This window comes from Chiloscyllium punctatum, chromosome 36 (assembly GCF_047496795.1).
Source record: "Chiloscyllium punctatum isolate Juve2018m chromosome 36, sChiPun1.3, whole genome shotgun sequence".
NCBI lineage: Eukaryota > Metazoa > Chordata > Chondrichthyes > Orectolobiformes > Hemiscylliidae > Chiloscyllium > Chiloscyllium punctatum.
Genome location: NC_092774.1, coordinates 60,069,548 through 60,089,041, shown reverse-complemented (window position 1 = coordinate 60,089,041; position 19,494 = coordinate 60,069,548). Strand labels below are relative to the sequence as shown.

Sequence of the window (19,494 nt, the reverse complement as noted above, 5' to 3'; positions counted from 1 at the left end):
TTCACACTGCAGCACAGAGAAACTACGAAGAGCACAAGAGAATTACATATATAGTGTATTTTTAAGGAGAACGGGTACCCAATAAACCCTCTCTGCCGATTTCTCATTGATATTTCAAGGTGACTCTCAAAAATTTGGTTTGACCCTCCATTCTTTCCTGTTTGTTTTTTGTGGGTTTTGAAAGCTTTCGCAATCCTCTGACTGCGTATTGGAGTTGGAAGGTTGTGTTGTGGTTGTACAGGACACTTTTTAGACCACATTTGAAATATTGTGTACAATTCTAGTCTCCCTCCTATCAGACGGAATTTGTGAAATTTGAAATGGTTCCGAAGCACCAATGGGTCCACAGAGGGGAAGAGGCCCTTCTGCTGCCCTGAGTGTGGGAAGGCCTTCAGTGATTCCTCTGCCTTGCTGACACACCAGTTGGTCCACACCAGGGAAGGCTGTTCTCTGGCCCCAAGTGCGAGATGGCCTTCAGCAGTTCTTCTCACCTGCTGAAACACCAGTGGGTCCATATTGAGGAGAGGCCGTTCTTCTGCCCCGAGTGCAGGAAGGGCTTTGCTCTTTCTTCCGACCTGCTGCCCCATGGGTGGGTCCACATGGGGGAGAGGTCGTTCAGTTGCCGAAGTGCAGGAAGGCTTTCATCAATTCCTCAGCCCTGCTGATGTCCCAGTCCGTCCAAACCGGGGAGATGCCATTCTCCTGCCCGAGTGTGGGAAGGGCTTTACCCGCTCCTCCACACTGCTGAAGTACCAGCTGGTCCACACGGGGGGATGGGGGGTGGAGAGGGGAGGCCTTTCTGCTGCCCTGAGTGCGGGAAGTCCTTCAGCAATTCCTCCGCCCTGCTGAAGCACCAGTGTGTCCACACGGGGGAGAGGCCCTTCAGCTGGCCCCAGTGTGGGAAGAGGATCATGTTTTCCTGCAACTTGCGGAAGCACCAGCGGGGGCACCAACGCTCCCAGCAATCAGATCCCACCAGTGACGCTGCCTTCGGTCACCCCCCAGGACTGAATCTGGTGCCAGTTCTGACAGTGGGTGCAGTGGGAGAGTAGGTGGGCTGTTTTTGTTTTCTGATGGACTGCAATTGCCTGTCCCACCCCCTACAACTACAACCCCATGGTGGCTCAGGGTTAGCACTGCTGCCTCATGGCACCAGGAACCCAGGAATACTTCTACCCTTGGGGGTCTGTGTGCAATTTATGGAGGGTAGGAAAATGGATCTGAGTGGGTTACCCTTCGGAGAATCTGTGCAGATGTGTTTGGCTGAAGGACCTGTTTCCACACTGGAGGAGTTCAACCAACATATGAGCTTTGCTTTCATTGGAAACTGCTGCTCATTGAGCCAGGGACTGCACATTGCCAAATGAAATGATCCAGAGAAAAGTAAGACCGCAAGACCATCGGAGCAGAAGTGAGGCCATTCGGCCCATCGGGTCTACTCAGCAATACGTTAGTGACAAAAGTAGTGCAGATGAGATTAGCTACAGTGTGGAAACAGGCCATTTGTCCCAACAAGTCCACATCGACCCTCCGAAGAGTAACCCATCCAGACCCATTTCCCTCTGACTAATGTACCTAACTCTATGGGCAATTAAGCATGGCCAATCCACATGACCTGAACATCTTTGGACGATGGAAGAAAACAGGACCACCCAGAGAAAACCCACGCAGACACTGGGAGAATATGAAAACTCCTCACACACAGCCACCCAAGGCTGGAATCAAACCTGGGTCCCCGGCACGGTGAGCCTGCAGTGGTAAACACTGAGCCACTACATATTGCAACCCGAAGTAGGCAAGCAGGAGGTTGGGAGAATGCAGCAAGCCAGGCAGCACCAGGATGTGGAGAAGTCAGCGGTTTGGGAATTAACCCTTCTTCATGATTGAAACGTTGACTTCTCTGTGAGAAAAGATTTACAGGAATGTTGCTGGGGGTTGGAGGATTTGAGCGACAGGGAGAGGCTGAATAGGCTGGGACTGTTTTCACTGGACCATCAGAGGCAGAGGAGTGACCTAATAGAGGTTACAAAATCATGAGGGGCATGGACAGGGTTATAGACAAGGTCTTTTCCCTGGGCTGGGGGAGTCCAGAACTAGAGGGCATGGGTGTAGGGTGAGAGGCGAAATATATTAAAGGGACAACCTCTTCATGCAGAGGTTGGTACTTATATGAAAGGAGCTGCCACAGGATTTGGGTGAGGCGCTGTCAAATGGGACTAGATTAATTTAGGATATCAGGTCAGCATGGACAAGTTGGACGAAAGGGTCTCTTTCCATGCTGTATGTGACTCTGATACTAGTCCTGATCTAAGTTTAAAATAGAGTCCAAGTAACTTTGAATACTTCAATCTTGTTGAGCTCACCTCCTGAAAAGTTTCACATGAATCCTTCTGAGCGATACTGTTTAAACGTGCTGAGTTGCACAAAGTATCCCATCAAGTTCAACACAAACCCAGAGTTGAAGAAGTCAGAAGTCAGAACATCAAGGGGACCAAAACTGATCATAATATTCCAGGTGCAGCCTCATCAACGTCCTGTACAACGACAACATAACTATATCTATACTCAATTCCCGAACTGATGAAGGTTAGTGTGCCTAAACCTTTCTTCACTGCCTTGTGTATCGATGTAATCAGAGATATAGGACCTACTTTAAACTGAACCACAATCCTGCTTCTGGGAACACAGCGACTAATAGGGAAGGCAAAAGGGAGATTGACCTTTAAATGGAGTATAAATGTCGGGAGGTTATAGTGGAGGTTTTGATTGAAAGGGCTGTGAAGGAGCAAGAGGTTTTAGCAGCTGCTAAGTTGTTGATATTACACAATGGAACATCAGCACTCTCAGTAATGGCACATACTGAAGTCAGTGTCCTGTATCAGAGGGAAGGGCTCGGGAACCATAAGAAATAGGAACAGGAATATGCCATTCAGCCCCTTGAGCCTGCTTCTCCATTCAGTAGGATTCTGGGTGATCTGGCATTCCCCACATTCACTTTCCTGCCCTTTTCCTGCAACTGTTCATCCCCCGACTCTTCACAAATCTATCGTTCCTAGTTTTAATGTGACATGAAGGCTGTCAACAGAGTTACTGGGGTGGGGGTGTGGCGGGGGGGGGGCGGGGGACGGGGGGACGGGGGCTCAGGTCGAACTTGGGGACTAAAATAATGGCTTCACACTTCACAATATTTAACTAAGGGAATGTTTATGGTTGTCCAATGCTGGAAATTGGGCAGGCATTCAGATGAGATTATTGGAAAATCATGAATGACAGATGAGTCGGGAGAGAAGTGGTGTTCAGGCACAGTTGGATATCATCAGTATAGATGCCAACACCAGCAGCTACGGTAAAACAAATAAGAACGGAAGACGCTAAAATCATACCCTCCCAGAGGATAGAGTGATGCTGGAGAGGGTCAGTACTATCATTAACCCTGATCAAGGTTGTCCGCAGGTCGACGAGGGAATGTTCATCCCTGTCACCTTTACAAGGGATGTCAAATATGACCTTGATATGAACTGTTTCAGGGGTAGAAACCAGACTCGAGGGCCTTAATCACAGAATTCTGGAAAAGATGGGAATGGCTAATTCAACAATGTTACATCCAAACCTACACTTCTATTCATGCGATAACAATATAAGTGTTTTGGTTTTTATTTCGAAGATTCTCAGCAACACTGAGTAAGAAGCAACAAAATTAACACAAGAAATACTGCAATTGCAACAATGTGCCTGCTCCCAATAGGGGGCCATCGGTGTGAAATTAACTGTCTACAAGGGGCAATATTGGAAAGGAATTACCCAGTTCATAGCTATAAGAGGGGAGACACAGACTGCTTGATACAAACATATAATGGGTGGGAGTAGGCCACTCGGCACTTCGAGCCTGCTGCAACATTCAATAAGATCATGGCTGATCTGAATTCAACCTCAACTATACATTCCATCACATCCCCGACAATCTTTCATCCACTTGGTTATCAAGAACCTATCTACCTCTGCCTTAAAGATTTTGAATCCACTGCCTTTTGAAGAAGACACACAACCCTCAGAAAGAAAATCAATCATCCTCAGTTTTGTCTTCTACATTTAAAATATGACCCTGTACTTTCAGATATTAAGATAGGGACACATGCCGCATTCAAATAATACCTGTGGTACAGTTAACTATCTCAAAGTGCTTCACATGAACATTATGAGAATTCCTTTAAAAATCACAAGACCGGAGCACAGATGAGACAGGTGACCAAATACTTGGTCAAAGGGACAAGTTTAGGGCAATCTTTTAAACAGGTTCAATTTCCCAAACATCAGAGGACAAAGACGTGAACAACAAACACAAAATAGCAAAGAATGGGAAACAACAGTGTAGTCATAACGTCACAGGATGAGTAATCCAGGGAACATGAGTTCAAATCCCACTACAGCAAGAGGTAATATGTGAATAATTCAAATCATAAATGGGGAACACAAAGTAAGTCTCAGTATGGTATCGATGGCACTGACGTCAATTGTCCTAAAAACCCATTTTCACCAATGTCCTTTCAGGAGGGAAACTGCCATCCTTGCATGGTCAGTCTAACATGTGACTCCAGACCTACAGCAATGTGGTTGACTCTTAAACTGCCCTCTGAATTGGCACAAGCAAGACACCTTGCACTTAGGGTTGGATAACAAATATCAAGCTTGTGAAAGTGTCATAACAGAAATTGCTGGAGAAACTCAGCCAGTCTGGCAACACTGGTGGAGAGAGAGAGAAAGACACAAAGACAATATCCTAGCTTGAGTCCAGAACAGTTTTGAAGAAGGGTCACAGCACTTGAAATGCAAACTCTGCTTCTCTATCGACATGTGCTGCCAGTCCTATTCAGTTTCTCCAGCATTTGACGCATTTTTCTGTTTCAGATCTCTATCATCTGCAGTTCTTCATTACACTGACTTAGGGAAGCTCAAATCCCATAAAAGGGTCGAGCAGAAGGGCTGGAATTACTCAGCAAGTCTGGCACCAGTTATGGAGATAAAAACAGTTCGTACTTCGGGTCATTGAATGATCTTACATCAGGGACAAACTTTTGGGGAAGCTGCAAGAGTAAAAGGCACTGGTGTAACTTCAACATCTGGGAGAACTCTCTCAGCCTTGGAGGTCAGGCTGACTCAGCATTCTGGTCCTGTTCATTACCAGTTAACTTCTCAATTTGTTGTTCTTGTTATATTTCTACATGGTTGACACATTCCTTTGTTTTAAAATGAAATTATAAACAGACAAGAATTTTCCATGTAAGTCATCATACATTAGAGGGTTTGGAACGTGAATGTAAACTTTTAAACAGAAAGTATTTATTCATGCATGGGGTGTGGGCATCGCTGGCAATGCCAGCATTTATACCCATCCTTAACCACCCTGTGGTTGGTTGGAAAAGTGCATGAAGGTGTCTGAGATTGTCTTGATCAGCACAGCAATCTCAAAAATGGGCGTGCTCAGGTTCAAGTACCCTCCACTCCCACAGCCAAGTCTGCATTCACTTCAATTATAGATGCCATCTAAACCTCCCAGCACAAGGACAGCATGGGATGACAATCAGAATAAAGCTTCCTCTACTCTTCAATTGCAAGTGAAGCTACCTCAACGCTGTCCCCAACAAACACTGCCAAGACAGAGACTGCATTGGGTTAGATACAGAGTAAAACTTCCTCTACACTTCCCCATTCATACAGTCCCAGGGGAAGGACAGCAAAGGGTTAAATAAACAGTCGAGCTTCTTCCAATCTGACTGACACTTAGTCCGTTCTATACCAATCCTCAAGGAAAATTCAGAACTGAGACTATTATCTGGTGCTGAATTCACACATCCTCATGGGAATGACAACAACAGAAAATCATGTCGTGACACACAGATAAAACACACACAATGTACAACAAAACTAGACTGTTATTGGGATCAAAGACATTTAAATGACAGGAGACATAGTCCCTGCAGTGATCCAAATGCGAGCTGAACAAATTTCACACTTGAACAATATTCTCTGGGAATGCAATGTCCACCTCACTGCTGTCTATTCAGTTCCTCTGCTCTCGTTCAGGGCTGAGTTGCGGCTGACCACATTGTGGCGTGGGGGTCAAGAGGTTGGACACTTAAGGTCAACTTGGATTGAGGGCATCCTTTGTCATGCCAGTGAGGTCGAGGGTCGCTCATTTACTCAACTTATAATCGGGGAAAAGGGGATGTCAGGCTAGGCTTGTATCAGTTGGAGTTCAGAAGAAACAGATGATCCGATGGAGCTGTATAACATCTGGAGAGGACTTAATGTAAATGTAATGTCAACTCAATTCTAGCCAGAGACTAGTCTCTCATTTAAGATTGGAAAGTTTTGTTTTTCTCACAAGTGTTCTCGAGTCTTTGAAATTCACTTCTTTCGAGAGCAGCATGTGGTGGTGGGTAACGAACTGGGTCTGGGTTGGACGGTCAGTCAATGGTGACTCGATGGGCTGAATGGCCTACTTGCTCGCAATTGGCCTATATCAATCAATTGTATGCACTTGCTTTATGGTTACCAACATCAAATTACATGAGTGGTTTTGGTTATTTCATCTCTTATTATCGTATTCAACCAACTACAGCATCTAGAAACTTGCTTAATTACAATATCCAATATCTGCTGAGTACTTTTTCTGTTTGTCACGACCAATATCTTGAACTCTGACGTGTGACCTCTTCATTACTGTCAAAGTTCCTGATTTATCCCGATATTGTCATGGTTTTACTTTGTCGAATGTCTTCCTGGCATTTGCAGTTAAGACCCTATATTCTGCCCTTGTCAACATTTTCCCTTACAATTCTCTACTAAGGATTTCATGAAAAACCTCAGAGTGTGGTGAGACTGTTGAACTCACTACCATAGTGAATAGTTGGGGTGGAAGACACTGCAACTAAGGGTAAGTAACCCAATACAAATGAATGTCACTGTCACCAGATTCACAACACAGTGAAATTTAAACATGCAATGTCCCTCAATTTCTCAACTGTCCCGAACCAGACTTGATGAAGAACAGATTTGCACATCAACATTATAATTTAAACAACAACCAAATTATAAATATGGCAAATTTTCTAGGGCAAAGTTAAAGAAGATAATCTAATTAATAGCAATGATTTAAACCGTTTGATCAAGCCCCCCACCATCTCAGAGACAGAGACTTAAGCGGAAAATTAAGAAAGAATTTTTTTTAAAACTTACCAATTCAAGCAAACAGTTTCCAACAATGGATTGCCAAGCCTTTGTGCAATCTTTGGACTATGACTGTTTCACAGACACGTAACTGTAAATCTAATTTAAAAGTCACTGCTGAATGTGAATAGACACCCCAGTATTCAGCCATTTCTTACAGGCTGGGACTCATTCCCAGAAAGAGCCGACAATTCTTTAACTGGACAGCTCTTGGTCTCAACGAGCAGCAGTGCCCAATGGAAGCAAAGTTGCAGGGATGGGGGAGCACGACGGCATAAAACAAAAAAAAAACCGACCGACTCTCCCACTATAAGCACTGTCAGAATGTGCAGGGGTTCAGTCCTTTCAGTGACCCACAGCAGCTTCACCAGCAGAATCAGATTGTTGGGAGCACTGGTGTGCCCGCTGGTGCTTCTGCAAGGTGCAGAATGATGAGAACCTCCGCTTCCACTCGGGGCAGGTGAACGGACTCTCCCCGGTATGGCCCCACCTGTGCCTCAGCAGGTGGGAGGAATTGCTGAAGGCCTTCCCGCACTCTGGGCAGGGGAAGGGCCTCTCCCCCGTATGGACCCGAAGGTGGGATGCCTGGGTAAATCCCTTCCCGCATTTGAGGCAGGAGAACGGGCTCTCCCCGGTGTGGACCCGCTGGTGCCTCAGCAGGGCAGAGGTATCATTGAAGGCCTTCCCGTACTTGGAGCAGCTGAAGGACTTCTCTAATATGTGGACCCGGTGGTGGGTCAGTAGGACGGAGGAATAGCTGAAGGCCTTCCCGCATTCGGGGCAGGAGCATGGCCTCTCGCCTGTGTGGTCCCCCTGGTGCCTCTGCAGTGCAGAGGAATTGCTGAAGGTCTTCCCGCACTCAGGGCAGGAGAACAGTCTCACCCCGGTGTGACTGCGCCCATGAGTCTCCAGGTCAGGTGGGAAACTGATGCCTTTCCCACAGTTGCCACATTTTCATGGTTTCTCCACGGGACGGGATTCCTTGGCTTTCTCCATGACCGAAGCTTCAGCTGCACACAAACGCGTGTACAGCACCTCCCTGCCGTGAATTCCTTTTCCCAGTCTGTATAACTTTTACTGGCTCCTGCAACAGTCGGGTCTCTCTTCCAGTCTCACTGATGCTGAAAACGTACTGAAAGAGGAACCAAAAAGCTGGGTTCCTTCTCACAGAATCAAAGTCGAAAATTGTTATAGTCCCGATGGATTCAGTGACTGCCAGACATTGACGTGAAATTGAGGGCTGCAAATGCTGGAGAGGCAGAGTCAAAGCACAGCAGATCAGGCAGCATCTGAGGAGCAGTAGAGTCAATGTTTCAGGCAACGCTCTTCATCTATTGATATTGAAACGTCCGTCTTCAGATCTTCAAATAATCCATAAAAAGAGATGACAAAAGACATTACTGTCAGTCCAGGTTAGAAATTCCAAACAAGCAATTCTACTTTCCGCAGAACATTCTTTTCTTTTCCCACAAAATTGAAAGCACCATCCCACCCCCTCTCACCCCTCTATTCTCACTCCGCTCAAACTAATCCTCCCGATGGTACTGATTCAGGATCTTACAGAGACCGAAAAGTGAAAACATCAAGACAGACACCTTAGAATTTTGGATACTTCCACCTGAAAGTTAGTATCTTTCACGACATCTAGGAGTGAGTAAGTCTGATTTTGGGAAGCAAAAAAAAGTGTTAACTCAGGATGAACCTTCAATGCAGCTTCTTGAGAAACAACCAGACACGAAATGGTTAACATCTGGGGAGGTGGAAGTGGGGAGATGGAGGAAATGAGATATCAAGGCATTGACACCGACACCAGACAGAAACTGAACATACAGGCATGGCAAACATTACGGGCAAGCCAGAGTCACAGAGATACACTGCACAGAGACAGGTCCTTCAGTCCAACTCATCCGTGCCGACCAGATAGCCTAAATTAATCTCGTCTCATTTACCAGCACTTGGCCCATATCCCTCTGAATTCTTCTTATTCATATACCCATCGAGATGCCTTTTAAATGTTATAATTGGACCTACATCCACCACTTCCTCCGGCAGATCATTCCTTACACTTGCCTCCCTCACCTCAAACATATTATCCTCCTGTTCTAGAGTTCTCCCATCCCAGGGAAATGACCTTGTCTATTTACCCTGTCTATGCCTCTCATGATTCTATAAACGTCTGTAAGATCACCCCTCAGCCTCTGGTATACCGGGGAAAACAGCTCAAGCAATGCACTGCGTTTCCTTTTAGCTTCACACTCACAGAACCTTACTCCCGTGTAAAACATTGTTTCCCTCCCCCACACTGTCCATGGGAACAGCCAAGAGTGCTGAGACTCTGGAGTTGGGGGAATGCCACGTAGAATTCCTGCAATGTGGAAACACGCCATTCAGCCCAACAAGTCCACATCGACCATCCAAAGCGTAACCCATGTGGACACATTCCCCTATCCCATTCCACTACACTTACTGCACACTATGGACCCATTTAGTATGGCCACTTCTCCCGAAACTGAACACCTTTAGATGTTGGGTGGAAATCAGAGCACCCGGAGGAAACCCAGCAGACACGGCAGGGAGAATGTGCAAACTCCACACAGAGAGTCGCCCCAAGGCTGGAATCGAAAGTGGATCCCTGGTGCTGGAAGGCATCAGTGCGAACCGCTGATCCATCGTGCTGCCCATGTGTGCAGAAAGAGGTGGGGGCTGGGAACTTTGTTAATTGTACTACGCAGTGGATTGTAGAGCAAGGTTAAATCTCACGGGATCCAGGGAGAGCTAACCAACTGGGCGCAAAATTTAGATGCGCGTTGTTGTGGATGCTGGAATCCTTCCTGAAAACAACAAATGCTGGAGATCACAGTGGGTCAGGCAGCGCTGTGCTACTCTATGACTGGATAGTGTGGACGTGGAGATGATGTTTCCACTAGGAGAAGGGTTGAGGATGCCAAGTCATTGAGGGCATTTAAGACAGAGATAGGTTCTTGATTAGTAAGGGGTCAAGGGTTATGAGGAGAGGGCAGCAGAATGGGATAGAGAAACATATCAGCCATGATCGACTGGTGGTACAGACTCGATGGGCCAAATGGCCTCATCCTGCTCCTGTGTATTGTGGTCTTAAAGCTGGGCAGGTGACTTAAGGGGTTCTCACAAACTATTTCAGAATCCTGAAGAGGGGTTGTTGGACTCGAAACTTTAACTCTGCTTTCTCTCCACAGATGCTTCCAGTCCTGCTGAGCTTTTCCAGTGTTCTCAGTTTTTGTTTCAGATTTCCAGCATCCACAGTTCTGTGTCTTATTTATCAAATTCATTTCTTGCCCTTCCCAAGTGTCTGGAACTTCATCTCCCTGATCTACAAACTGTTCACTTACCCTAGAAATGACCAAACCTCCTTATCAAAGTAGATCCCTTTGTTGCAAAATGATTGTTCAATTCTGTGACCAAAATTATTGCATTCGTAATTACTTACACCAGGGACTCACAATATCTCAGGCCAGAACACAGCTAGATTGTTTCAGACAGTACATTTATGTGATTTGATACAATTCCCTATTCCCGACATTACCAGCGTGTTGCAGGGAATAGAGGGTTTGAGTAAAGAAGAAGCTGGGACATTTTTCCAATGGAGCCGAGGAAGTTGACAGTTAACCTTTCAGAAATTTTTAAAATCAGAAGGGGTATAGATAAGGTGTCATTCCCAGGAGGCTCAGAATATTTTATTGCTCCAGAAGGTGTAAAAGGGGGTCAAAGCTTCAACAGAAATCGAGCAGAGCTGAGAACAGACAACATTTAACTCTGTGGGAACAGGGAGATTAGAGGACAGAGAAATCAGGACCTGAAATCCAAGCTGACACCAGACTACCATGCTATCAGTGCTTTGATTAGCAGTGCCCACCCTCTACCTTTACTGAGCCTCTCACTCGACTTGAATGCCACGTATCCCCTCGATATTCCGGATCCAATCCTTGTCATTCTGAAGCCATATCTCTGTAAGGAGTCTCAGATCATAATTATTCTCTTCAACGTGTGCAGTCAATTAATTCGCTTTTGTTGCAATGCAGCACACATTCACATACTGAGCTTTTAGTCTTATTTTTTGTGATGGTTAGAATCCAGTTTTGATTGCTAGTACATTTATTCTCCTTGTCCCTTTCTATCATTCTCTGGTGTTTGGTTTCCACATCACTACATTGCTCACTGGCCTTGATTTGGATAGGCTGTGGTAAATTGCCCAGTGTCCAGGGATGTGCAGGTTAGGTGGGTTGGCCATGGGAAACGCAGGGTTATCGTTTCAAAGGAATAGAGGGAGTAGGCCATTTGGCCCATCGACCCTGCTCCGCCATTCATTAAAATCATGGCGGATCGATCAATCGTCTCAGGTCCTCCTAATTGCATTATCCCAACTTTCCTTAATTCCCCGACCACGCAAAAAACCCATCCAACAGTGTCTTAATGAAGCTGCCTCTACTGCTTCCTTGAGCACAGAATTCCATTAATTTACCATTAACTATATTGGTCCTGCCCTGAGTTGCCTCATCAAAATGCAACAGCTCATATTTGTCTAAATTAAACTCCATCCACTACTCCTTGGCCCATCGGCTCATCTGATCAATTATAATTTATATTAAACTTTCTTTCCTACCTTCTTCCCTAAAAGCTGAAAATCTCCATCCCACACTCTCACCCTCCATTCTCACTTTGTTGAATCTAATCACGGATGTCCTCATCCTGAAGGGTTTGGTTCATGCTGATTAACAGGCCCACATTCAAGGGGGATCTAACTGAAACGTACAGAGCATTGAACGGCCTGGACAGAGTGGACATTGGGAAGATATTTCATTGGGAGGACAGACTAATACCCATGGGCATAGCCTAAGCATAAAGGGAGAATGGAGATTAGGAGCAATTTCTTTCGCCAGAGAGTGGTGAATCTATGGAATTCATTGTCACAGAAAACTGTGGAGGCCAGGTCACTGAGTATGTTGAACATTGAGATAGAGATGTACAGCACAGAAACAGACTGTTTGGTCCAACTTGTCCATGCCGACCAACTATCCCAACCCAATCTAGGCCCACCTGACAGCACACGGCCCCATATCCCTCCAAACTATTCCTATTCATACACCTACCCAAATGCATTTTAAATGTTGCAATCGTACTAGCCTTCACCACTTCCTCTGTCAGATCATTCAATAAACGTACCATCCTCTGCGTGAAAGAGTTGCCTCTTAGGTCTCTTTTGTATCTTTCCCCTCTAACACGAAACCCATGCCCTCTCGTTCTGGACTCACCCACCCCAGGAAAAGACTTTGTCTATTAATCCTATCCATGCCCCTCATTATTTTATACATGTACAGTTACAACGTTTAAAAGACATTTGGATAAGTACATGAATACGAAAGTTTCGAAGGTTTATGGGCCAAACACTGGTAGGTGGGCCGAGTTTAGTTTGAGAACATACTCAGCACGGACTAGTTGGATGAAGGGTCTGTTCAGTGCTGTCAGACTCTGTGAATGACCTGTACTGGTCTTAAAACCATTTTCTTACCTCCCCCGATAAGCATCCACTTCTTTGTTGTTCAAAACTCAGATGAACTTAGCCTTGAATATGTTCAATGACCCCACTTCTGAACTCAATTCCTCTTCGTAATATACCACTTGCCTCGCTCATTGCCTGCTGCATCTGCCCGACAACTGGCATTGACTGGTGTGGAGGGACTCTGAGACCCCTTAGTACATCCATACATCATTCCTGATGAAGGGCTTGTTCCCGAAACGTTCCCTGTCCTTCTCCTCAGATTCTACCTGACCTGTTGTGCTTTTCCAGTGCCACATTTTTCGACTTTCACCTCCAGTCCTCACTTTCTCCACATTCCAATATGTCACCATTTCAACAATGCACTGCTTTTCGTTTAAACAGCAAAGGCTATAACTTCACATTGCAGCACTGCACTTGCCATGTGTTTGCCAATTGAGACACAGACCTGGACCAACTTCGGGAAGAGGCAAAACACTGAGTTCTGAACAAAAACCGTAGCACACTCAAAACGTCGGCTCTGTTTACCTTTCCACTGATGCTACTCGACCGGTTGGCTTTCTGCAGTATTCGCTGTGTTTGTTCTACACAAATGCTGCTTTCCATTAAAGAACTGCAATCCCTGTCCTCTGGTAACTGACCCTAGTCAGTGGCAATAGGTTCTTCTGATCATTAAGGTAAAAACAATGACTGCAGATGCTGAAAACCAAATACTGGATTAGTGGTGCTGGAAGAGCACAGCAGTTCAGGCAGCATCCAACGAGCAGCGAAATCGACGTTTCGGGCAAAAGCCCTTCATCAGGAATAAAGGCAGCGAGCCTGAAGCATGGAGAGATAAGCTAGAGGAGGGTGGGGGTGGGGAGAGAGTAGCATAGAGTACAATGGGTGAGAGGGGGAGGAGATGAAGGTGATAGGTCAAGGAGGAGAGGGTGGAATGGATAGGTGGAAAAGAAGATAGGCAGGTCGGACAAGTCAAGGAGACAGTAACTGAGCTGGAAGTTTGAAACTGGGCAAATGTGGCTGTGGTACCGAGTTTGTTTCACAACATGGTTGAAGAGCTTCAGAGCAGAGGAAATGACCTGGGAGTTGCAGTGGGAGAGGGACTCCCTGAGATTGTTGTAGAGAGAGGAGGAAAACTTCTTCAAGGCAGGCATCCTTGCAAGAGGATTCGCAGTAGGGTTAAAATCAACAAGGTAAAAACAATGACTGCAGATGCTGAAAACCAAATACTGGATTAGTGGTGCTGGAAGAGCACAGCAGTTCAGGCAGCATCCAACGAGCAGCGAAAACACCACGTCTTCTCCCATCATTGACAAAAACCCCTGGAAATCTCCAGTTAACATTCTTTGCTCCAAAGAGAGCATTCCCAAACTTGGGAATGTCTCCACAAAATGAAAATTGCTCATCCCTGGACATGATGCAAGTGTTACAATAGGAAAGAGGTTTTGGCAAAATATTGTCAGTTAGCAGGTGGAAAAATGTTCAGGAAGTAAAACACAAATCCCAGTCTCCAGCTTTGTGAATCTTTAGAAACACTTTGGGAAGTGTAATTAGAGGAGAATGAAGGATGAACTGACGGACTGAGCAGAGATAGTCCAGACACCGTCCCTTTGTTTAAGAGGATGATTGACTCTGATATTCTCGGGACATGAACTGACCCGAGGCATTGAAAGAATTCTCTCACATCAGGAATTCAAACCCCTTCTCGGCTCGGGGCCAATGAGAAAATTCGGGAAGAGGCAAAACACTGAAAGGCTCGGAGGGCGACGGTCCCGGTGTAGGAAAGCTCGTTCCTCGTGACATGGATGTGCCTGCAGATGGTGGGATCAGGCTGTTCCCATGTCTCCATACTGAATGTCCAAGGCTTTATTATGGAAAAGTAACACTGATAGAAGACAATGGTAATTTTGGGCGGGGCGGGTTGAATTATGAATTGAATAGTAGCTTCCTCAAAGACACTGTGCGGCTGGAACTCGGACCTGTCTCTGTGGCGCAATTGGTCAGCGCGTTCGGCTGTTAACCGAAAGGTTGGTGGTTCGAAACCACCCAGGGACGGAGTGTTTCTTATTCTCGCTCCTACCGCTTTCTTGGCTGCGAAAGTGCACGTTTTTAATGGTGTCAGGAAAATGTTTCCCAAACGGAAATCTTTTCCACTGAGGAAGCACAAAGAGGTTTCTGAATTGATTGAATTTCTAACGTGAAGGACTGCGGGTGCTGAGAATGCGAGACAGAAAGCGAAACTGCTGGAAAAACTCAGCAGGTTTGGCTGTACCTGGATGAGGGAAAAAAGAATTCTGAAATGTTGTCTCTGATTCTCTTTTCACGGATGCTGCCTGACCTGCTGAGTTGCTCCTGCAATTTCTGTTCTTGTTTTTAACTGAACGTCCATTTCATCTTTTGGGATGAAACATCCAGACTCGCCATTTGCAGATATTTAACCCTTTTGAAACCTGTGAAGTGATTGGATTCAAACAAACTCTGCAATGAATCACTCTTTCTCAGCTCCACAAGCAGAGAGACCTGGGAAATGAAGCTGTCAGTGTGATTCTGTATTGATGGGCCGAATGGTGAATGCGATGGACATGAAATCCATTGCGGTTCCCCCACGCAGGTGTGAACCCTGCCGATTCCAGTTGAGAACTGTCGTCAAAAAGAAAGGGAGATTGCTCCACGGTTTTTAAAAAATGCAAATCAGTGGAGCGGTTGAAGCATTTCAATCACATTGGGACTGGTCGGGAACCTGTAGCCCACTGCCCGTCTGGGTGGAACAAGCAGATACCCACAGAGCTGCTATTGAGGCGATGAGCCAAGAGTTTGGAAATGAGACTAGAACAGTGAGGGGCGTGAAGCCGTGATCGAAATGAAGCAGTTACCTGAGAATTAATGTGTTTTATTTGCCAGTGAAAGATACTGCTTCACAAAGTTGGGCCTGTGGAAGGGAATCAGTGACGGTGATTATCTTTGGTTGTTCACATTGTGAATGTTCCCATTGCTGCGCATGTCCGTGTTAACGTCAGAACTCTGCAGCATGGCGGCGTCAGGAACGCACAGGCCCGGGGCGCAATGGATGACGCATCTGACTCCACCTACCTGTTTGAAATGCAGCTCACAGCTTCTTCACACACACCAATTAATCTTTCTCATTGTCCTGAAGCCGGCATACGGTTTGAATTCCCGATCTGCAGGATCAAGACTCCTTTCACTGTCTCGCGTCAGTCAGTGTCCCTGATAACATCAGAGTCAAGTCACAGCGCCGTCAGAGGAGGGGAAGCTGAAATAGCCCCTCACGCTGCTCACCGGCACATTGCACTTTCCCCAACACACCGCCCCAACCACTGCGGCTCCCGGGAGTGGAAAGCGAACAAACACCAAAACCCAGTCTCAGCTTTGTAAATCTTCAGGAAATAAGAAAACGGTACATCCCTTCGGATCTTCCATCCTGGGCAGACAGCGTTGATTTTAAATGGCTGTCCAGTCAGTGCCGATTCGTTTTGGCTGAAAAAATCTTCCTTCTCTCATCCCAGCGTTTCTTGCCACAGAGAACTGTGTGGCAGAGTTCATGTATATATTTCCTTGTATGGTATTTTGTAAATAACATTCGTTTGCTGGTTGTTTGTATCGGGTATTTCAGGTTCATTAGCCGCTGTTTCAGTCTGTTGGTAGGTTTGTGGGCTACCATGATGCTGAGAGGGTTGAGTTGTCTGGACATCATTTCCCAGATGTCTTTAATGTAAAGTAATGTGGCTAGGGCTTCTGCAGACGTTGTGTCTGCTTGTGTAAGTTTGTTGATGTGTAATTGGCACACTGAGTTTATTGGGTAGGCAAAAGTGAGGACTGCAGATGCTGTAAACCAGAGTTTAGATCAGAGTGGTGCTGGAAAAGCACAGCAGGTCAGATAGCTTCCGAGGAGCAGGAAAATCGACGTTTCGGGCAAAAGCCCTTCATCAGGAATAAAGGCATGACGCCTCCAGGGTAGAAAGATAAATTGGAGGGTGCTGGGACGAAGTATCAAATAGTACAGTAGGTGAATGGCGGAGGGGATGGAAGTGACAGGTCAGAGAGGAGGGTGGAGCGGGTCGTTGGGAAGAGAGATTGGCGGGTCGGACAGGTCATGAGGACAGCGCTGAGGTGGAAGGTTGGAACTGAGGTAAGGTGGGGGGAGGGGAAATGAGGAAACTGGCGAAGTCCGCATTGATGGCCTGTGGTTGAATTTATCTGAGGCGGAAGGTAAGACGTTCATCCTCCAGGCATCGGGTGGGGAGGGAGCGGCGATGGAGGAGGCCCAGGACCTGCATGTCCTCGGCAGACTGGGACGGGGTTTGAAATGTTGTTCCAGAGGGCGATGGGGTTGATTGGTGCGGGTGTCCTGAAGGTGTTCCTTCAAGCGCTGTGACTTGACTCTGCGAGGAGTCTCTAGTCTCCCCAATGTAGATGAGACCGCATCAGGAGCAATGGATACAAGAAATGACATTGATGGATACACAGGTGAAAGCCTTCGAACAACCGTGGCCCGGATTCGATTTCGGGGCAGGAAAGAAATTTTCAGTGGAGCTATCAGCGACTACGCGAATCTCCCTGGTGGTCTAGTGGTTAGGATTCGGCGCTCTCACCGCCGCGGCCCGGGTTCGATTCCCGGTCAGGGAAGCAATTTTCAAGGGCGTTGGAAGGTTGCCCGGTCTTCTTAAATGAGGCGCACAGTGATTTATTGATCTTCGGAATTCCTGGGTGCTGCAGTGTGTAGTGGCTCGTTGAAATACTGACCTGCTTCAGTTTTGTTTTTATGTGTAGGGATGATTACTTCTGTAGTTAAGTTCTTGGTTCGCGTGCGTTGTTTTCGTGTAGACGCTGTTTTGAATTTACCATTGACTGTTCGCTCTACTGTGACATCTAGAAATGGCACTTTGTTGTTGTTCGCCTCTTTTGTGAATTTTATGCCAGTAAGGAGATTGTTGATGGTGTTGTAGGTTTCCTTTAATTTGTTTTATTTTCTGATGACAAAAGTGTCATCGCTGTAGCGGACTCAAAGTTTGGGTTGGATTGTCGAAAGGGCTGTTTGTTCGAGTCTCTGCATTATTGCTTCTGCTAGGAATCCTGATACTGGTGGTTTCGTGCGTATTTCGTTGATTTGTTTGTAGGGCTTGTTATTGAATATGAAGTGGGTGGTAAGGCACAGTTCCACGAGGTTGACAGTGCTATGTTTGCTGATGAAGTTGGTGCTGTGTTTGTGTCTTTGGTTGTTCGAGTAGTGTCTTCAGTTTTCTTTGGCCACGTTGATGTTAATAGATTGAACAGGGCTGTTATGTCAAAGGACATCATTATTACATCCTCTTCAATCTTAGTGTCTTTGGTTTTCAGGAATTCTTGGATGGAGGAAATGGAGTGGTGTGAATCTTCGACTTGATGTTTTAGTCTTCAGTGGAGGCCTTTGACGAGTCTGTATATTGGTGTACCAAGTGGTGAGACTTTGGGCCTGAGGGGGGCTCCTGGTTTGAAGGGGAGGAGAACATCAACACAGTGCCATTTCTAGATGTCACATTAGAGCGAACAGTCAATGGGGAACTTCAAACAAGCGTCGACAGAAAAACAACACACACAAACCAAATACTAAACCACAGAAGCAATCATCCCAACACCCACAAACGAAGATTCAACAGGACATTATTTCAACGAGCCGCTACACACTGCAGCACAGAGAAATTACGAAGAGCACAAGAGAAATACGTATATAGTATATTTAAGGAGAACAGGTACCCAATAAACCAGGTCTGCCGATTTCTCATTGATGCTTCCAAGCTGACTCTCAAAAATTCGGTTTTTCCATCCATTCTTTCCTGTTTGTTTTTTGTGGGTTTTGAAAGCTTTCGTAATCCTCTAACTGAGTGTTGGAGTTGGAAAGTTATGTTGTGGCTGTACAGGACATTGGTTAGACCACTTTTGGGATATTGTATGTAATTCTGGTCTCCCTCCTATCAGAAGGATATTGTGAAATTTGAAAGGGTTCTGAAGCACCAATGGGTCCACAGAGGGGAAGAGGCCCTTCTGCTGCCCTGAGTGTGGGAAGGCCTTCAGTGATTCCTCTGCCCTGCTGACGCACCAGTTGGTCCACACCGGGGAAGGCTGTTCTCCTGCCCCAAGTGCGAGATGGCCTTCAGCAGTTCTTCCCACCTGCTGTGATACCAGTGGGTCCACAATGAGGAGAGGCAGTTCTTCTGCCCCGAGTGCAGGGAGGGCTTTGATCTTTCTTCCGACCTGCTGGCCCACTCGTGGGTCCACATCGGGGAGATGTCGTTCAGTTGCCCTAAGTGCAGGAAGGCCTTCAGCAGTTCCACAACCCTGCTGAGACACTAGTCCATCCACACCGGGGAGAAGCCGTTCTCCTGCCCCGAGTGTGGGAAGGGTTTTACCCACTCCTCCACACTGCTGAAGCACCAGCTGATCCACCCGGGGTGGTGGAGGCGGGAGGTGGTGGCGGAGGGGGGAGGCCGTTCTGCTGCCCTGAGTGCGCCCTGAATTCCTACGCTCTGCTGAAGCACCAGTGTGTCCACACTGGGGTGAGGCCCTTCAGCTCTCCCGAGTGTGCGAAGAGGTTCATATTTTCCTGCAACTTGCGGAAGCACCAGCAGGGGCACCAAAGCTCCCAGCAATCAGAACACACCCGCGACGCTGGCTTGGGTCACCCCCCAGGACTGAACATCCTGCCAGTCCTGACAGTGGGTGCAGTGGGAGAGGAGGTG

General features: G+C 46.6%; 2 non-coding genes across 2 annotated transcripts; both read left to right on the top strand.

Annotated features, from left to right (window-relative positions):
* Window positions 1–14,741: 14,741 nt before the first annotated feature.
* Window positions 14,742–14,815, top strand: trnan-guu (transfer RNA asparagine (anticodon GUU)). Its single transcript has one exon. It is a non-coding gene; the product is annotated as a tRNA-Asn (tRNA).
* A 2,517-nt stretch (window positions 14,816–17,332) lies between these two features.
* trnae-cuc (transfer RNA glutamic acid (anticodon CUC)) lies at window positions 17,333–17,404 on the top strand. The gene has a single exon. It is a non-coding gene; the product is annotated as a tRNA-Glu (tRNA).
* The last annotated feature ends 2,090 nt before the right edge of the window (window positions 17,405–19,494 follow it).